Source organism: Pinus tabuliformis, chromosome 5_1, assembly GCF_031772625.1.
Source record: "Pinus tabuliformis cultivar Carrire ecotype Pingquan chromosome 5_1, CPIR1, whole genome shotgun sequence".
NCBI lineage: Eukaryota > Viridiplantae > Streptophyta > Pinopsida > Pinales > Pinaceae > Pinus > Pinus tabuliformis.
The window spans coordinates 291679238-291697705 of NC_142305.1; positions in this window are offsets into that span (position 1 = coordinate 291679238).

The window sequence follows — 18468 nt, forward strand, 5'->3', positions numbered from 1 at the left end:
AATTCATCTTGTTAGGCCTCCTGTATAGTAATGGAGCTCTTCTACCGCATCCTTCTCCCACAATATTCACCTCAATAGTGACTGAGAGCATTCATTCAAGCTAACATGGACCCTTGATTCAATATCCACATGTTCCTCCAACCCCAAATCTAATCAAATCAACAACGATGGCAATGGATTTACACAATGGTGGTCCCCTCTAAATATATTCGGGCTAGGTCGCACTATAGTTCTTAACCCATTCAGGGGTACGAAGCTTCTGGGGTCTGACCCCTTTATCATGCATTTTATTTATTCAGGGTTGAACTTCATTTCGGCTTGATTTGGGGTCTATTTGGTATTGGTCCCACGCCAATCTATAAACGGGTTCCAAACTTTCAGTCTAACAGTTCCAACCTCTCATCTTTGACATATGGCATATCTCCTAGAGAAAACTCATCCCAGTTCATATGAACTTCGTCACATGTATGGGTGTTTTCATATGTCAATCCCAACACCATGTCTCCCTCTCATATGAAAACCGCAATTGCAATGAAATCTCATCTCCCCTAGGTTTGATGAGTTTTTGGACCCCTATAAATTTTTAACAACTTCGAGCAATGCATTTTGACAACATCCTAGCTCCACCTTTCAGCCCTCTAGTGAAACATGACGAACATGATAATATAACAGGGTTGTGTGAACAAAATAAACAACACATACATTAAAAAAAAAAAAACCATAGATTGCACATTCTCCAAATAAACCATAGATTGCACATTCTCCAAATAAACCGGCTACATATACGACCTCTCTGGGCCTGAGAGCCTCTCGCCTTGATGTCTACATTGTACTGGCCTCTCTCTTAACACCCTCTCTCTTAACACGCTCGCAAGCTGCCCATCTAACAAGGAAAAAAAAACTAACAAGGAATCACTTTCTCTGCCCATGTTATGGCTTCGAATATTTTTACATTTTTACAAAAATGGAGGAAATCATATCCTCTTGATACAAATACCACGTTGTGGCTTCTCAAGACTTCCGAAAATAAGATTTGATTTGGGGTGGTTTGTCCTTGCATCACTAATAAGCATCCATTATTCCAATCACATTGATCTTTCCTATTGTAATGTAATAGAAATGTTGCAAATAAATTAAAATAATATAGTACCCATGATTCCATCACATTGATTTTTCCTAGTGGAATGTAATAGAGAAAACGCAGATAAAAAAGTATAGCGTTATGATATTTGCACATTGTCTGACATCGACCGATAGATTGGGACGTCACTGTAAATTTTAACCATCAAAATTGATAATAATGTGATGCTATTTGTTGGTCAATATTCGTTAGAATAAATGATAGTGTAAAGTTGTATTGTTCCCAAATGTAAAATTGAAATGAAATAAATGTATGAACAAAATTTTAAAATAATTTTGTTCATAAATAAACATAAATAATTTAATCAAAGTGTTATATGTGTGATTATTATATGTTTTGGAGTTTTTAGTTCTCAAAAATAATATTGGTCAAATTATGATTTTTGTTATTTAAAATATGTTTTTTTTGTATATATAGGATTCAATACTCTACAAAATTTTGAGGAACTTAGATAATGGAGAGTTCACAGCTCAAACTTGTAATTTTAACAAATAGTTATAAAATTTTAAATATATTTAACGCAAAAATATATCCTAAAAACTATCAAACACTCAAACGTTCCACAAATTCCTTTTTGAATTCTAAACAAAAAAAAATTATAATTTAAACCGATCTTTTCTTAATTCTTAAAATAAATAAATATATAAATATAATGATAATGATGATAATGGTGATTAACATCCACTCAGACAAAACAATTAAAATAAATTTTTATATAATCTAAAATATTTAGATTACTGAACTAAACTCTTATAACGCATCCATGCATATCGATTGGCCTAATTCCTTTTCAGGACCCTTTGAATGGCCTAACTCCTTTTCAAAACCCTTGAATGGTTGCCCATAAATTTCCACACTCACAAGCGAAATTAATGAAAAAAAATTAAGTCTCCTCATTTTATGTGTAAATTAAATATATGTTGTAATAAGTTATATGAGGCAGTTTTTTAATTTAACATTATGACGGGGCAGTGTGAACAATTAAATAATAATTAAAATGAGAATATTGCACATCATATTGAAGATTTCAGCTTCATAGCTCAGCGATACAGTTACAGACATTGTGTAGAAGATTTCAAAGATTCTGTGTAGAAGATTTCAAAGAGTTAGAGGAAGATATTCTTTGCTTACTTCGATTGCTTTCAAATACTCTTTCTCCATATGTCATCCTTTTTATGTGATTATATTTTTAATAATATTTAAATTTAAATTTCTTTATATATAAGATGACGATTTAATTCTTTTGGAACAAAGATTTGTGTACTAACATTTATTTTTAGAATAATTCTAATTTAATAATCAACAAATAATTGCCTCCTGTAAATAATAATAAAAACCTTATGCAAATCCACACTTTATCTAGTTCAAGTCTTTTTAGTGTCATTGCCGAAGGCTCAAAACCTTCTCGTTGTGCCAACCATGTCTATGTTTATGACAAAGAACAAGATTACACTTAAATAATCTAAACATATGTGTTCAATATGTTCTTGTTTCTTCTTTTCGTACATATTTAGTCATTTAGAACCATAATAACAAAATGCTTATATTAAAGTTGGTAAAGAGCCAACCTAGATTATGCATACGTTGTCTATGTTTATGATAAAGAACAAAACTACACTTAAATAATCTAAACATATATGTTCAATATGTTCTTGTTTAGTCATTTAGAACAATAATAACAAAATGCTTATATTAAAGTTGGTAGAGAGCCAAGCTAGACCATGCATGCGTTGTCTATGTTTATGACAAAGAACAAGATTACACTTAAATAATCTAAACCTATGTGTTCAATATGTTCTTGTTTTTTTTTTTTTTTTTTTTTCATACATATTTAGTCATTTAGAAACATAATAACAAAATTCTTATATTAAAGTTGGTAGAGAGCCAAGCTAGACCATGCATGCATTGTTCCACTCATAAAAGGTTCTTCATTGAAAATGAAGAATTTAAAAAACTCATTCCAAACATAGAGAAAAAAATCGATTATACAACACCACCTTCGTAGAGAATCAATTTGATAACTGGTTTATGGAACCATTACATTGTCAGCCTTAGGATGGAAAGTTTGGTTTGGAAGGATCAAGGAGATGCTTTAATTTGGAATGCCTTTCTACACTATGGAAATGTGGTGGTTTTTGAGATCTACAATTACATTTCTGGAGTGACACGCCATCTCACAAATAAATATTGGTTTAGGAAGGATTGAAACTGGAATGTTTCATTGAAAATTATATTATTATGTTCGCTAGCACAGAAAAATGGAATCTTTACCTGGGGAAATTTATGTATAAGAGATATTTTGGGTCTGAGATGGTTCTCATTCTATAGGGAGTCTTTGGAGAACGTCCCACACCTTTTCTTACAGTTTCCTTTTGTTATTGTTAAGTGGATGAGAGTTTTAGATTGTTTTCAACTCTGTCCATCTTGGCCTTTCCCTTCACTTGATGAGTGTCTTCAGTGGTGGCTCAAGAAACGTGGAAAGATAAAGTATATTCCTTTGTTCATCTTTTGGGAATTTTGGCGAGTGAGGAGAATTGTAATCTTTGATGGGAGGCCTATAAATATCAAGAGGATCTGTGCAAAGGTTCAAGTCTAGATGGAGTCTCTTTTTCGGGTTAAAAGTTATGAGAAGGCACCAAGGTTGATGAGGAATTTATTCCAAATTAAGTTCCCAGCAGGCTTCTTTGATTGTGCATCTCAGGCTGGCAATGTGGATGTGTGCCAATATTGTTGTTTAGCCAACATAATCAACTTCATTTATACTGGTTTGGTGGGGAGGGCTCAAACTTTAGAGCCAAAAATCTAGCACTATGGGGTTTGTTACACATGGCTAGGAGGCATATTTGGATCAGAATTCTATTTATGGAGTCTTAAAGTCCATAACTAACGGGATCACAGGAAAATCAAATTTCTCACCTCCCTCCCTATTAAACTGCCTGGTGCATTTAAATAGGTTGATTAAACTCTTTTCTAGCATCTCCTTCTCGCATATTTACAGGGATATCAACAGTGTAGCCTATGGTTTATCTAAGGATGGCTTGGGGGCTTCCCTTGGTGTTTTCCATTTCAGTCTCATATTAGATGTTGTAGCTCTAGAAGAGGGTGAGATCATTGTAATGTCACCAACCCCTCAAATATTGTTAGAGGAATGGGGTAACCCATTTTTTTTTACCATGTTTCAATGGAGCTTTACATAGGCTTCTTGGCTCATTGTCAGAACTTGACAACTAGAGATTTCGCTCTACATGCCTTACACACACACATATATATACACGTTTCTTGAGCTTATATTTAGTGCAATGACCTCCTCATCCCATGTTGACTTGATGCCTTCACATATAGCTCCTTATGCCTCCCAGGTGGGTGCCACTAGTCATTCCACCTTGCTTCTCTCCTCTTGGCATTTCCCCCAAGTGTGCACATTATTTATCACCAGGGTCTCTGCATCGAGCTTACTTGGACAGTGGGCCCCTTGACCGCCTCCTTATTGGCATGAAGCCTTCCTGCTGCTTGTCGTCGCTACCCGCTCACGCCATCCCCACCATGCTATCCCAACACCTTTTCCCTCTGCACCTTTTTATATGTTTGGTGTCAATCCATCGAGATGACCTGGAAGGTGGGACCACCTTTTCCCCAAATTTGGTGCGTACATAGCAACGTGGTTGGCTCATGTCAACCTGTAACCTTTTCCCAATGCTCTTATTTGTCGCACTTTGTAATACCTCGAGGGTGAGACTCCTGGGGTAGCGTCAGGTGACATCGTCCTGCTCTTATTCTCTTGGCACTTTCTCTTGTGCTACTTCTTGAATCAACTGAGTGAGTTCCTCCAGGACACGTCACCCCGCTCCTTGGTGTACGACACTTACAATTAACTCCTCCATTTGAACTTCCAAGATGAGGTCATTACGCTAACTAGTCAAGTGGTCTAGTCCGTGGCTAAAGCCATAGCCACCATTGTGTGGGTCCTGCCACACCCCCACCCGACGTCATCCCGCTAGGCCCTACCCAACACTTTCTCATTCTCATCCTTCCTTCCTTCCGGGTCAATACGTTTGGGATTATGTGGGCTATGGGTGACCCCTACAGCGAATGGAAAAATCGTCAGGCACACGTCATATTGCGACATCATCTCATCACATTATCTGAACACCTCCATCCATTGCTCCTGTTAAATAGTCGGGTGGGGTCACCCCTTCCCAGACTCCTCGCTTCTAATTGGTGCACGTGGAGGCTCCGCCACATCACCCCACTTATCCTTGTCGGACACTTTCTCTTCACATCCACCGACAAACCTTCAGCTTTAATGTTGTAGGCTGACATGACAAGGAGGTCCACCTCTAATGAATAGCAAGACAGCCAGGGTGGTGTTTCAACCAACGCATCCCGGCTGACATCATCTCACCACCTCATTTATAATGCAAACTAATTCTTTTGGGCTAGAGGCTTTGACCCTGCATGACTTGTGGGCACCATGTCCATCCAATATCATAGCTGTTGGGCTGTCATGTCAACCAGATCATCCCAGCTGATGTCATCTAGCCAATCCATTCGTGTTGCAAGCTAAATATTTCAGGCTAGAGGCTCTAGGCCACCTCATCCTCCTTTTCCCAATCACATGAAGGGAAATATGGGCGTGTCAATAGTAGTTTCCCATGACTAGGGTTTTACCTAATGAGGGGATAAGGATTAGCTAACTCTGCTATAAGGCTAAATTCTTTTCCCTCTTTCACCACAACATCGACAACACTCGACCTATACTATGGCCCGACCAGGGGAACCTTACCAATATTTAAGAATTATGCCCAATTTTTATTTCAATACACATCATGAGAGCTTGTTCCATCTCCCCATCAAGCACATTTTGTTGGCTATTGTTGAAGAAAATGTAACTAGGTTCAATTTTCATTATGACTTGTAATTATAATGTTCTGAAACAGGAGAAAAACAAATTATTATTCCTTGCATCATGGGTTTCATGAGAAAGTTGTGTTTACCATAGGTCAAAGACTTCTTCTTGATGTCTTTAAGTATTATAAAATTCATAAGGTCAAAGGTTTACGCTCTAAGAATAGTGTCACTATCCTTGTGCAATTCGACTCAACAAAAAGACAGTAATATCCTTGATGATATGTCGGCCCAGCTTTAAGGCACTCACATCGGCTCAATGCACCATCGTTGACCCATATATATAAGGAGTGACGTTGAGTCAAATGAAACAAGTCTTCAGATCATTCTTCATACAATCAGCGAAGAAAAGATACACATACACAGTAAGCTCGAGTAATATCTCAAGAAGTCTGCCTACTATACATATATCATGTAAAGGTCTCAGAATTATCTTAGAAGTCTATATTTACACGTTGTGATATCTCTCAGAATTCATCAAAGGACTTTGTATATATACACAGTGTCTACATTCTGCTTTTGGTGGTGGATTGCATAAGATATATACAATGACAACGTTTTGCTTTTGATGGTGGACCATATAATATATATACAATGACAACGTTAAACTCTCAGTGGTGGCATGTCTTATTAGTGTCATAACTAGCAAAGAGCATGAAGGATTGTCTTAGGACAACAACATAAATGAAGAACTGTGGCAGCCGAGAAAAGAAGGAATCGAAAACAGTGACTATACAATGAAGACATAAGGAGAAGGAGTACAGTGAATTGTGGACTAAACAGAGTGTAGGATAGTCACAAATATCTTGGAGGTAATCTTGTGGCTAATTTGTCAAGGTCTTGGTATTCATCATCTAAACATCTATAAGAAGAGATTCAAGGGTTTTAATCTCAGGAGGAGAGGTTTTTCCCTGGCTTGGAGCCAACATCTTGTGTTCTTGTCTCTTTGTTATGATAACTATTTAATGAGCTAAAGAAGACACACTAATGTTAAAGAATATGCTAATAAGCTAAACATTAATAGTTATCATGCTAAGAAGAATCTCATGAAATCAATGCCCTAGATTCTTCAACATGGTATCAGAGCTATGGTTACAGTCTAAGGAAGGGCAGAAAAGAGACATTGGTACAACAAGTCTACAACAAGAAATCTAAAAACAGAACTTTGGACAGGATCTCGTTGACACAAAACAATGACATGTTCGAACTCCTCATCAGCCTTGTTGAGCACAACAAAGTATAATACCTTAGCATATGAACTAAGTGGATACTTTATTTCGGTAAAAGAGGAGAATACCCTGTCTCGACACTCTTATGATTTATGTATTGTCTTGGCATCAATACAATCACTGTCTCATAATCGCAGTCCTGTCACTACATGCTCATGATGGAGAGATACACTAACAAGTCTTGACACATCTCTGTCTCAGTAATCTCTCGACATAAGAATGATGGTCTCAAACATCCTACAACACCACTCAGTTTCGATGGAAAGAATCATGGTGATCCCAATTCTACTTATGATGCTTAGTTATTAAGGATCTCAGGTAAAATGCAATTGTTTGAGTAATTCCATACAAGTCCTCGATACAAGGAGACATTTTTTAATTTCATTCTCTCTTGCCCATATTTTTAGTTTTACCCTTAGATTTTTCAATTTTGTTTCCCATACATAATGGGGGGATCCTGTAATGCTTTGTGCCCATCCCTCTTTGATTTGATTTCTGAAATCTTCATTGTTGTCCCAGATCAAATTGTATCTAAACGGAAGAGGACCTTGGTTGTCCAGTTTGCCCAGAATAAGTGCTACTGGCTTATGATTTGAAGTTGTTGTATGAATAATTTTGGATTTTACAAAGGTGTAATCAACTGCTATATTTTCTTGCACTAAAATTTTGTCCAGCCTCTCCTTTATATTGTTCTTACCCACTCTCTTGTTGCTCCATGTGTATTTCCCATTACTTGGCGGGATATCAATTAGATTGTGCTGCTCCATTATTTCTTCCAGAGCTTCTCTTAACGGATTTGCATGATAAGTCCCTCCAAATTTTTCTTCTATATTTCTTACCAAGTTTAGATCACCTCCCAAAAATATTTTCCCATTTTTTCTTTTTGTTAATACTTCTTTTACCGAGTTCCAACATTATTCTTTTTCATTATAATGATTTGGAGCATATATATTTATGATGCTGTAAATTTCCTTTGTGTTGACATCCTTTAAATATGTTTTAATCCAGTGCTTGCTGATTTTTTGATTTATCATTTCCCATTTCCTTTTTTCCCATAGGGTGCAGATTCCTCCTGATGCTCTTGTTGCCTCAAGTGTTATTCCTTCATAATTTTTTAACTTTGTATCATTTTTCTAGTTTCTTGACTATTTGTTTTGGTCTCTTGGATCATGAAAATGTCTGGCACTTCTTTCATTAGGATGTCTCTTGTTGCATTTTCTTTGTAGGGAGTGCCCAGACCACGATAGTTCCAAGAGACCACTATCATTATTTATGTTGGTTCGTGATGCCCTTCCTTCTTTGCTAAGTTTTCTCACTATTTCCTGTATTTTTCCTAAGGAAGGAGTCCATTGGTTGTTGAGTACCTAAAGCCATCTCTTTGGCCGCTGCTTCATCCCTTATTTCCTTGTTGGATTTTCTGCCTACTTTTTTTATGTTCATTGATTTGTATGGTCTCTTTGGATTGGTTTCTAGTTAAGATATGATCCACTGATGGGGGGGGAGCGGGGAACGAGGGATTGAAGGGATGGTGGAGAGAGTAAGGGGGTTGGGAGAATGCATTGGGGATCTGGGTGAGGGGGGATCTGTGGAATCTTCCAGTGGCCCAAAGGGGTTCGAATTTGTGAGGTGTGAGGGGGTGACAATGGAGGGAGATGGTGAGGAAGTTTCATTTGATTCCTAGGGCTGCGAGGATGGTGAGGGGGGTTGATTTTTGGTGGGTTTCTTTCTTTTTACTTGCTCCCATTTATTTTCTTGTTCCTCAATATTTTCACATTCCTTTTTTTTAAGAACATCCATATTCGCGACATATCTTGCATTTGAATGGAATCTTCTCATAGTCCAGCTATTTTATGTGCGTCGATTGGTCAACCTTGATCTTTATCACTTCTGGAAGTCATTTTCCTAGATCCACTTCCACACATATTCTGGCACAAGCATGCATATTTTCCTTCGGTTCGCATCTATCTATATATTTTCCTACTGCATTTCCTATGGCCTTCACTGACACATCTCTCCAACAGTGTAGAGGGAGGTGGGGTAATCTGACCCAAACTGGTACTGCACTTGGCACATACACTTTAGGATCGAAATCTGGGGTCCATCGGTTTAGATATAGTCCTCTTATGTCCATGAAATACAGGCCATTTCTAAAGATCAAGTCTCTGTCTTCCTTACTTCCAAAATGAAAGTTATACTATCCCCTTCCTCAAAACCTTATTGCGATTTCCCATTGATAGTTAAGCTCCAGTTTCTTTCAACCCATATTTGAACCAATTTGCAGGATGGCCATAGGCCAGTGAACTGACCAAATAGACCACGTTCAGCGAGTGACAGAGCTTCTCTGCGAGGAAGAGCAGGAGGAAGGGATATTTCTGGAATATCATCGAACTTTTTAACAAACTTGTTTATTGTTGGCCTGGTTCTTGGAGTTCTTGTCGTTGTTATAAGGGAGGCAAATGCTTTTGCAGCTTCTTCATTTCCTTGAAGTCGATATGGTAGAGGATCGCCTTTGAGGGATCCATAGGCTCTGAGATCCCAGCAGCAGGAGCCTATTGAGTGGCGATTGTGTTGCAGAGGGGAACCTACTAGGTCAAGCAGCAGGCTCACGCGCACAGCCTAGGTGAAAAGGCCTCCCAATCTCTTTGATGGGCCCCTATAATATTATTGTTATGTAGGCTCTAATTGTATTGGGACCCCTTAGACTCCTATATATAGAAACAACGTCTTGTTATTTGTATCATCCAAGTATTGTTCATTTGTGTAATGTAAAGGAGGTTGCCCCCTCGGAGAGGCTTATTTTTAAGTCGTTGATCTATCTTTTCTATCTTTTTGTGAGTTGGTTTCATAACATTTGGTATCAGAGGTTTGGATTCTAGGGTTTCGCTGCTCCAAACAGGTCATTGTGGAATTTTCGGTATAACTTTTTCTCTATGATGTTTCATAAGCTAAAAAAAAAAACTCATTTGAGCTGAAATCCTTGTGAACCTCGGGTCCAAATTTCTGATCTTGTATCACTATATTTTTGGAGATATGATCTTAGGAAGTTAGTGTTTTTTCAAGCTCTAGAATTCCATCGCAAACATGTCATCATGGAATGTTCACTATAATTATTTTTCTACGAAGGTTCAGACTATAAAATTGAAACCCATTTGAGCCGAAATCTTGATAAAGTGCAGGTCCAAATTTCAGATCTTGTTTCACTATATTTTCAGAGATATGGTCCAAGACATTTAGGGTTTTTGCAGACTCCTGAATTACATCCCAAACAGGCGACCTTGGGAAAATCATCATAAAGTTTTCTCTGAGCATCAAATTGAAATTTCGTAAGAAGTTATAGAAAGAGGATGGACTGTAGTTTTTTTTGTATCATTTTCAGGTATGAAGGTCAAAATACTGACACATGGAAGGTCGTACATGTTTGCTCTACTGAACTAGTCTATAATCAGGTCATCGTAGGAGATTTGGCATAACTCTTTCTTGAGGAATCCAATATTGATCATACTGGTGGGGTTAGAAAGAGAAATAATAGGGCTACGATAGACCAAAATTGCAGAAACTTGAAGATATGAAATTACAGAGTTACAATCATTTAAATATAGAGCTCCTAAAAGTAAGAAAAATAATGACTCGAATCAAGAAAATAGAAACACCTAGTAAGAAAAATTGGATGGATGATTTGAAGAATGTGATAAAAGCTAAGATAAATAGTTTTATATGTGTCATGGAAGCTAATATCGATGGTATGGAAACAGATTTGAAGAAATGCACGAAATATTTGAAGAAAGACATGGAAGGTTTGAAAGAAGGTGGGACAAAGCTGCTACAAGAAATGCCTCCTAATGACGAAAAGGTAGTAAAGGAAACTCATGATGTGAAAAAAATAAATGTTAATCATGATTTCATAGAATCTAACATTGGATTGAAGACCCACCATATTCCAAAGATCGATATGAGGAAGTTTCATGGCAAGGATCCCATAACATGGATATTACAGATGGAGAGATATTTTGATCGACATGATGTGCAACTATTACGAAAGGTATGTATGGCATATTTATATTTAGAACTGAATCAATTTTTATGGTATAAAGGGATTTGTTCTTGTAAATCACTTGTCACCTAGTCAATTTTCATGGAGGAAATAGTAGCATGTTATGAGGATACAAAGAGCACACCTTCTTTATCCAATTGATAAATCTCAAACAAAAGGGTTTAATGGCACAGCACATTGAGGACTTCCAAAAATTGAATATAAGGGTAAATGATATTCTAGAGAAGCAGAGGATTGATGTCTTCATAGGGAATTTAAAGGATAACATTCAACATGAGGTTCGTCTTTGGGAACCTGATTCATTGGAGAAGGCATTCAGGTTGGCAAGAAAAATTGAAATCAAAATTATGGCAACAAGGAAGCCTACTAATCACAACTATAAATATGGAAGTGTTTTTGCTCGTAGCCTTTCACCATCTACAAGGTTGACACCACAACAATTGGAATAAAAAAGAGAAAAAGGGCTTTGTTACAATTGTGATAGAAAATACACTAAAGGTCATAAGTGTGCTAAGAAGAAATTAATTAACATAGATGGGGAATAGGAGCAAGAAAAGGAACAAGAAACGTCAAAAGAAGAGGATATACACCAGGAACCAATCCCATAGAAAGAAGAAATGAATATGACCATATCTTGTAATGCATTGATGGGAATTACCACCACCCATAGAATCAAGAAAGAACTCTCAATATGTCAATCCAAAAGCATCCAAAACTACTCAAGCATTGGGGACAACACTTTTTGAAGGAGAGGGGTATGTTAGGTCCCTATACTACTAGTGTAACCCCTTATTTTTATTAGTGCAACCCCCTTATTGCATTATTGTGCCCGTATAGTCCCCATGTTGTTATTATTATGCCCCATAGAAGCCCCATATTGTTATTGTTGGGCCCCTACAATATTATTGTTATGTAGGCTTTGATTGTATTAGGACCCCTTAGACTCCTATATATAGAAAGGAGGTCTTGTCATTTATATCATCCAAGAATTGTTCATTTGTGTAATCTAAAGGAGGTTTCCCCCCCGAAGAGGCTTATTTTTAAGTCGTTGATCTATCTTTTCTATCTTTTTGTGAGTTGGTTTCATAACATTGGCTAATGAGAATTTCATCCGAAATTTTGGTGTTTTTTCAACTTTCGATATTGGGATAGCTGATTATTCGCCTTTTCAAGCTCACATCTCAAAGAGGCTAATTAATTTTCTAGTCTTGCACAATAGGCTTCCCGGTGTTGCAACTTGTTTAACGAAATCTCATTTTCCTTGATGACTTCCTCATGCTTGATTTTTAGATCAATGATTTTCATCTCATTACTCTCATGTCTACTCTCACTATCTTCTTGAGATAAAATTGGATATGCTACTACTATGAATGTGCAGTCATTTTGATCATTCTCTTTCTCTTCAAGAACGCAATGGGGTTTCTAATAATTTCATAATCTTGATTCATTTCTCTTGCATACAAACTATGTAGCTTATCCATAATTTCTTTTGCAGTCTTGTAGTGTCTCACTTTTTCTACATCGTGGTTTGATAATCCCTTCAAAATGATCTTCTTGGCTTCCTCATTAAACTCATAATGTGCACCATATTCAATTGAGATGAAAATATCCACATCAAGAGTTAAAATAAATGCTTCGAATTTTACCTTCGAAAGCGTATAATCTGATCCATGTAGAAAAGGAACTCCACCTGCTGCAAATATGTCCTGGTTAACCATGATATACCTTTCAGCCGTGAAGCTGCACTAGAAGGAACTGTGCACACTTATACGAACTTTTGGAACCAATATCACTACTGAGAAGAGTTGGGGGGGGGGGGTGGGGGGTGGTGAATCAGTAGTGATAACAATTTCACAACAATGAAACTTTTTCTCCAATAAATTACTCAATTCATCATTTAATAAATAAGAATAAAATATCAAACATGTAACTCCATCTAGAATCAACACATGAGAGTCATAGCATATTAAATGGACATGCACAATAAGACACAAGTCATCACATCACATAGGAACACAAGATATTTGGTGAAAAAACCACCCTTGCTATTGTTGCACTGCTCAATATATTTTATTATCTATTAAGAAAATCATCACATAGAGAGTACAATATGAAAACTATCTTAAAAAGAAATATGATATCCATCTACAACTCTACAGACACCCATCTGATCGACAAGTCATGCCCAACACCCATTTGACTTATGAATAAATTTGTTCTCAAAACTTGTTTTGCCGAAGCACCCACCCCACTTCTCTATGTGGTTCACCTTTCATGCATTTTCAAACTGGAACACTTGAGTTGCTCAACATGAACATCACAACAAAAATATCTTCATAGCACATAATCAAAATTCTCAACACAAAACATCAATCACTGAATCAAACTCAAATCATACTCCTCTCTCACATTCATACATCATTCTCAACTCACATAGCCTCAATACATTTTCTGCAAGAAAACTAGATGCAGAAACTCAACAATGCAATACATAACTACCATATGAAAACATGAGACACTACTACAACCAATATATCACAATCATATAAACTCAAACAAAAATTATGCCCCTACAATCACAAATGCATTAGAAAAATCCATTGTAGCCCTATCACATAATAATAGTCTTCAGCCATGCATATTGCTATTTATGTTACAGCTATACCTCCATGCACATTATGCTTCAGCAAATTCACACTCCTCACCAATGGCTCTCCAAAACACTATGACACTTTTCTCATACAAGAGAACCAATCAAATGAGCAACCATTTTTCTCATATTTGTAATTTCTGGAAATGGTTAAATCAATAAATTCTTCAAATAATGGAGCTCACCCAAATCATTTTCACATGCTTTAGAGTTTATTGAAATAGGCTTGACCAAATCAAGCCACTTACTCCACTATCCCTTTGATATTTTCAACTTTTATCATCTTGTAGAGGTTCCTCAACCTTTTCCAACCTTTTACATCAAAAATCTTGAAAAAACGTTGATGGAAAAACTAGGAAATAGTTGACAAGCATGAGGAATGAAGGGAAAATCACCTCCAAGTAGCATACACTCTTTTCCTTCAAAAGAATAGCATATGTACGCTAGTTTTCTTCAACAAAACAATGTATACAACTCAAAATTGAAATTTCCAATAGGTTTTGCAGACTTGTTTCAAGAGGATACTTGATACACTCGGACAACCTTGCCCATGACTCTGTAACATCATGAAAACCACCAAAAATCCTTCAAAAACATCCAAACACACACCAAATATCACAAACATGACTTGAGGGTCTCCTTCACTGTCAACAAGGTGTAGCAACTCCACAACCTACCAAGGCATCGACATACAAGACAATTACTTGCACCAACATTTGTAACCACTGAACTAAGGTCTGCAACCGATCACACACCAAGTACCATCTCACTAGCATGCACCCAATCCTGTACCAATCAACATTGTGCATAAAAAATCACATACTAATAGATTGACATTAATGCCAATCAACATCAATTCAACCTCCAACACCAATGCTACTAGGTTGACATCAATGCCAACCAACAACTAAGTCATAATGCCAACACCAAGGTCATGGGATACGTATTCCAAGATGAATGTTGGGTAAATCCCTATAGTGAGAATCACTTTGAGGTATTTATAGCTAAGGAAATTGGAAAAGGAATTTGAAAAGAAATAGAGGCATTAATTGGCATTTTATTTATGAAATAAAAGAAAATAGGAGAAAAGGAAGGTGAAGAGACATAGATTTGCATGAGAAGGAAATTAGAAGGAAAATTAAGGAAAATTAAGGAAAATGAAGAAAAGAGAGGCCTCAATGATAAAAAGGCTTCAAAGGATCAGTTCACAACCTTTTGTTAGTTCATTTTTGGAGCTCTCTTTTATTCTCTCATACTCTTTTACACTTAAAGAAACCTTTGACAATTCTTGGTGCACTTGGGAACTCACTTGGATTGGAGAAAGAGGGCAAAGGACAAGCAAGGAAAGCAGGGAGAAGGTTGGATCAACAGCTTCAACAGAAATATTTTGTAGGTAATAGGTTGCATGTGTGATTTCCTAACTGATATGTGAATGCATAGTACATACATTGATTTATTTTTGTCATTTGTTGTCATTGGCAAGGGTTTTGTCAAGTTTGATAATGGCTTCAGCCTTTCCTTTCCATTTCTTGGATTCATTTCTTGGTTGAGCTCTATATTATCAGAAGATTTCAGAACTAGATGAGGTAGTCTCAGGAAAATTCCCAAGGGTTAAGGATGTAGATGGTTTTCTCTAGGAAGCCTTCGACAGTTGGGTGGAGACACTAAAATTCCTCAAGGTATGGTGAAGGAATTCTATGGCATCTGACCTTGGTTTTGTTTTTTGATCTCTTGACTGGTTTCGGTGAGATTACGATAGTTTGAGGGTGTAGGTGGTTTAGCCTCTGGATTCCATTGACCACACACTTATTCCCCAACATACCTACAACATGCTGAAAGAAACACGATTCAACCATTCCAATGGAATGAAGGAATTTGGGTGTCACTACTAATGGGGTATGGGTGTGTGCATGCAGCTGGGTTACACATTTTGGAAAGTGAGGGCACGTTTTGGGTGAAAAACAATAGCTCGATTGAGCCATTTTAATTGCTTGATTAGGAAATATTTGAGCCCTTGATAAATTTGTGGGCTTAAAGATAGCTTGATTGAGCATTAAAACAAACTCTTGATCAATTTCTTGCGTAACCCGAGGTTATCTAGGAGCTTGATCGAGCTAGTAGCTCAATCGAGCCATGTTTTTGAAATTTCCTACCAATACAACCTATACACAGAATTTAAAAAAGTGGCTTAATCAAGCTATGGGGTTAATCGATCCTTAAAGCTAGGTCGATCCCTATTTAACCATGTTAAGGGCTCGGTAGATGGTTTCTTAAACCCTCAATCGAGCTATTTTAAATTTTAAATCAAGCACTCGATAAAGAATTTTGAGTGCTCGATTGAGCTCTTGGGGGTCTAAAAATATGAGTTTTATCTCTCCTTCTGCAAATTTTTCTACAACGCCATTTTGTACCCTGGAGGACATAAGGAATAATTTGTCCTGAGGTGGCAGGATTGATCATGTTGGATTCATGAAGGAATCCTCTATCCAATGGAATATGAGTTTGAAATTTTTGAATTCATATGATATCTTTTATATAATTTCTTTTAAACATAATGCTTGATTTTTTTTTGGATAGTTTCAAAGGGGCTGAATTAAAAATCAATAACGTGAAATATACATAACAAAAAAAAAATTCAAAAAATACGAGCCTATTTGTTTACAAGTCCTCTTCTAAAGGATACTCTTATTTTTTGAGTTTTATTTAAATAGTTGAAAAAAAATCTTATAGTGAACACAGGTGTCTGCAAAATACAATTGAAATATTACTTCTTCAACTTTGAAAAATAAAAAAAATATATAATTTTTCATAGAAAAATAAAGGTTTAATATGCATACCCTAGTTCTCTTCGTGTAGATGATGCTATATGTATGTATGTATATATATATATATATATATATATATATATATATATATATATATATAGTAAAATTTACACATTTTAGACAAAGTTATACGTGAACACACGAATACCTATTAAGATGCACGAAAATTTGCAAGGACAAGTATTTCATTGAATGGAAAATTGAAAGATTATATGACACTATTTTTTTTTCAAAAAATATCATTAGAACAACAACATAATTCTCCACAAATTCTCCTGTTACTCCAAGTCAAAATTCACTATGCTTATATGAATTTTGAGGGATTCAATTCGATAAAAGATTTAAATTTTGAAATTTCATCACCACATTTGGCCCAAAAGTGTAACCCATATTCATGCATTCACTTGTAGATGAAGTAGAGTTGCAGTGTGCAACAAAGTTCATCACATGGGTCCAAATCGTGGAGTTGGAGGATGTAACAGCCCTAGGTTAAAATTTCATGTAATAAAGGCCACTAAATGAAAAAAAAGACCACAGTCATGGGACACGTTTTACAAGCTGAATGTTGGGAAAAGCACTATAGTGGGAATCACTTTGGTTTATTTATTGTTAAGGAAAATGGCAAAGGAAAAGAGGCATTAATTTGCATTTTATTTATGAAATAAATGGAAATTAGAGAAAATGAAGAAGAAGAAATGTAGATTTGCATGAGAAGGAAATTAAAAGGAAAATTAAGGGAAATCAAGAAAAAATAGGCCACAATGATAAAAAAAAAGGATTCTAAGGATCAATTCACAACCTTTTGTTATTTCAGTTTTGGAGCTCTCTTCTATTCTCTCATACTCTTTCACAATTAGAGAAATCTTGGAGAATTCTTGGAGCACTTGAGAATTCACCTGGATTGGAGAAAGAAGGGAAAGAACAAGCAACGAAAGCAAGGAGAAGGTTGGATCAGTTGCTTCAACGGAAATATTTTGGAGGTAATAGGTTGCATGTGTGATTTCCTAGTTGATATTTGAATGCATGGTAGATCATTTGTTTATTTGGTTCATTTGTTTTCATTGGCATGGGTTTTGTCGGGTTTGACAGTTGCTTCAACATTTCCTTTTCGTTTCCTAGATATCCATGGCGTTATGGGATTCATTTATTAGTTGAGCTCTGGATTGCTGAAAGATTTCATAACCAGTTGATGTGGTCTAGGGAAAATTACCAATGGTTGGGTTGGAGATGGTTTTCTTTAGGAAGCCCTTAACAAGTGGGTGGAGACAGGAAAATTTCTCAAGCTATGGTGAAGGAATTCTAAGGCATCCAAGTTTGGTTTGGTTTTGTGATCTCTTGACCAGTTTTGGCTAGATCGCAGTAGTTTGAGAGTGGAGGTGGTTTAACCTTTGTATTCCCATGGTTGTTTATGTCTTGGTTTGTCCATGAGATCCCACATGGGGCATATGGTAGCAGGTCTTGGCACAGGTCAGAAAGGGATGACACAGTCAAAGGTGGAAGATCGATGGATGCACCTAATAGAAAGGGTAGTGGTTATGGGTTCTATTCCAATTCTGGTTCAGATAGATACCATGGTCATCATTAGTATCATCCTTATATGAGGAGTGAGTGGTGATACTTTCCATATGAGTTCAAGAAATCTAAGCCTCCTACATTCAATGGAGAGT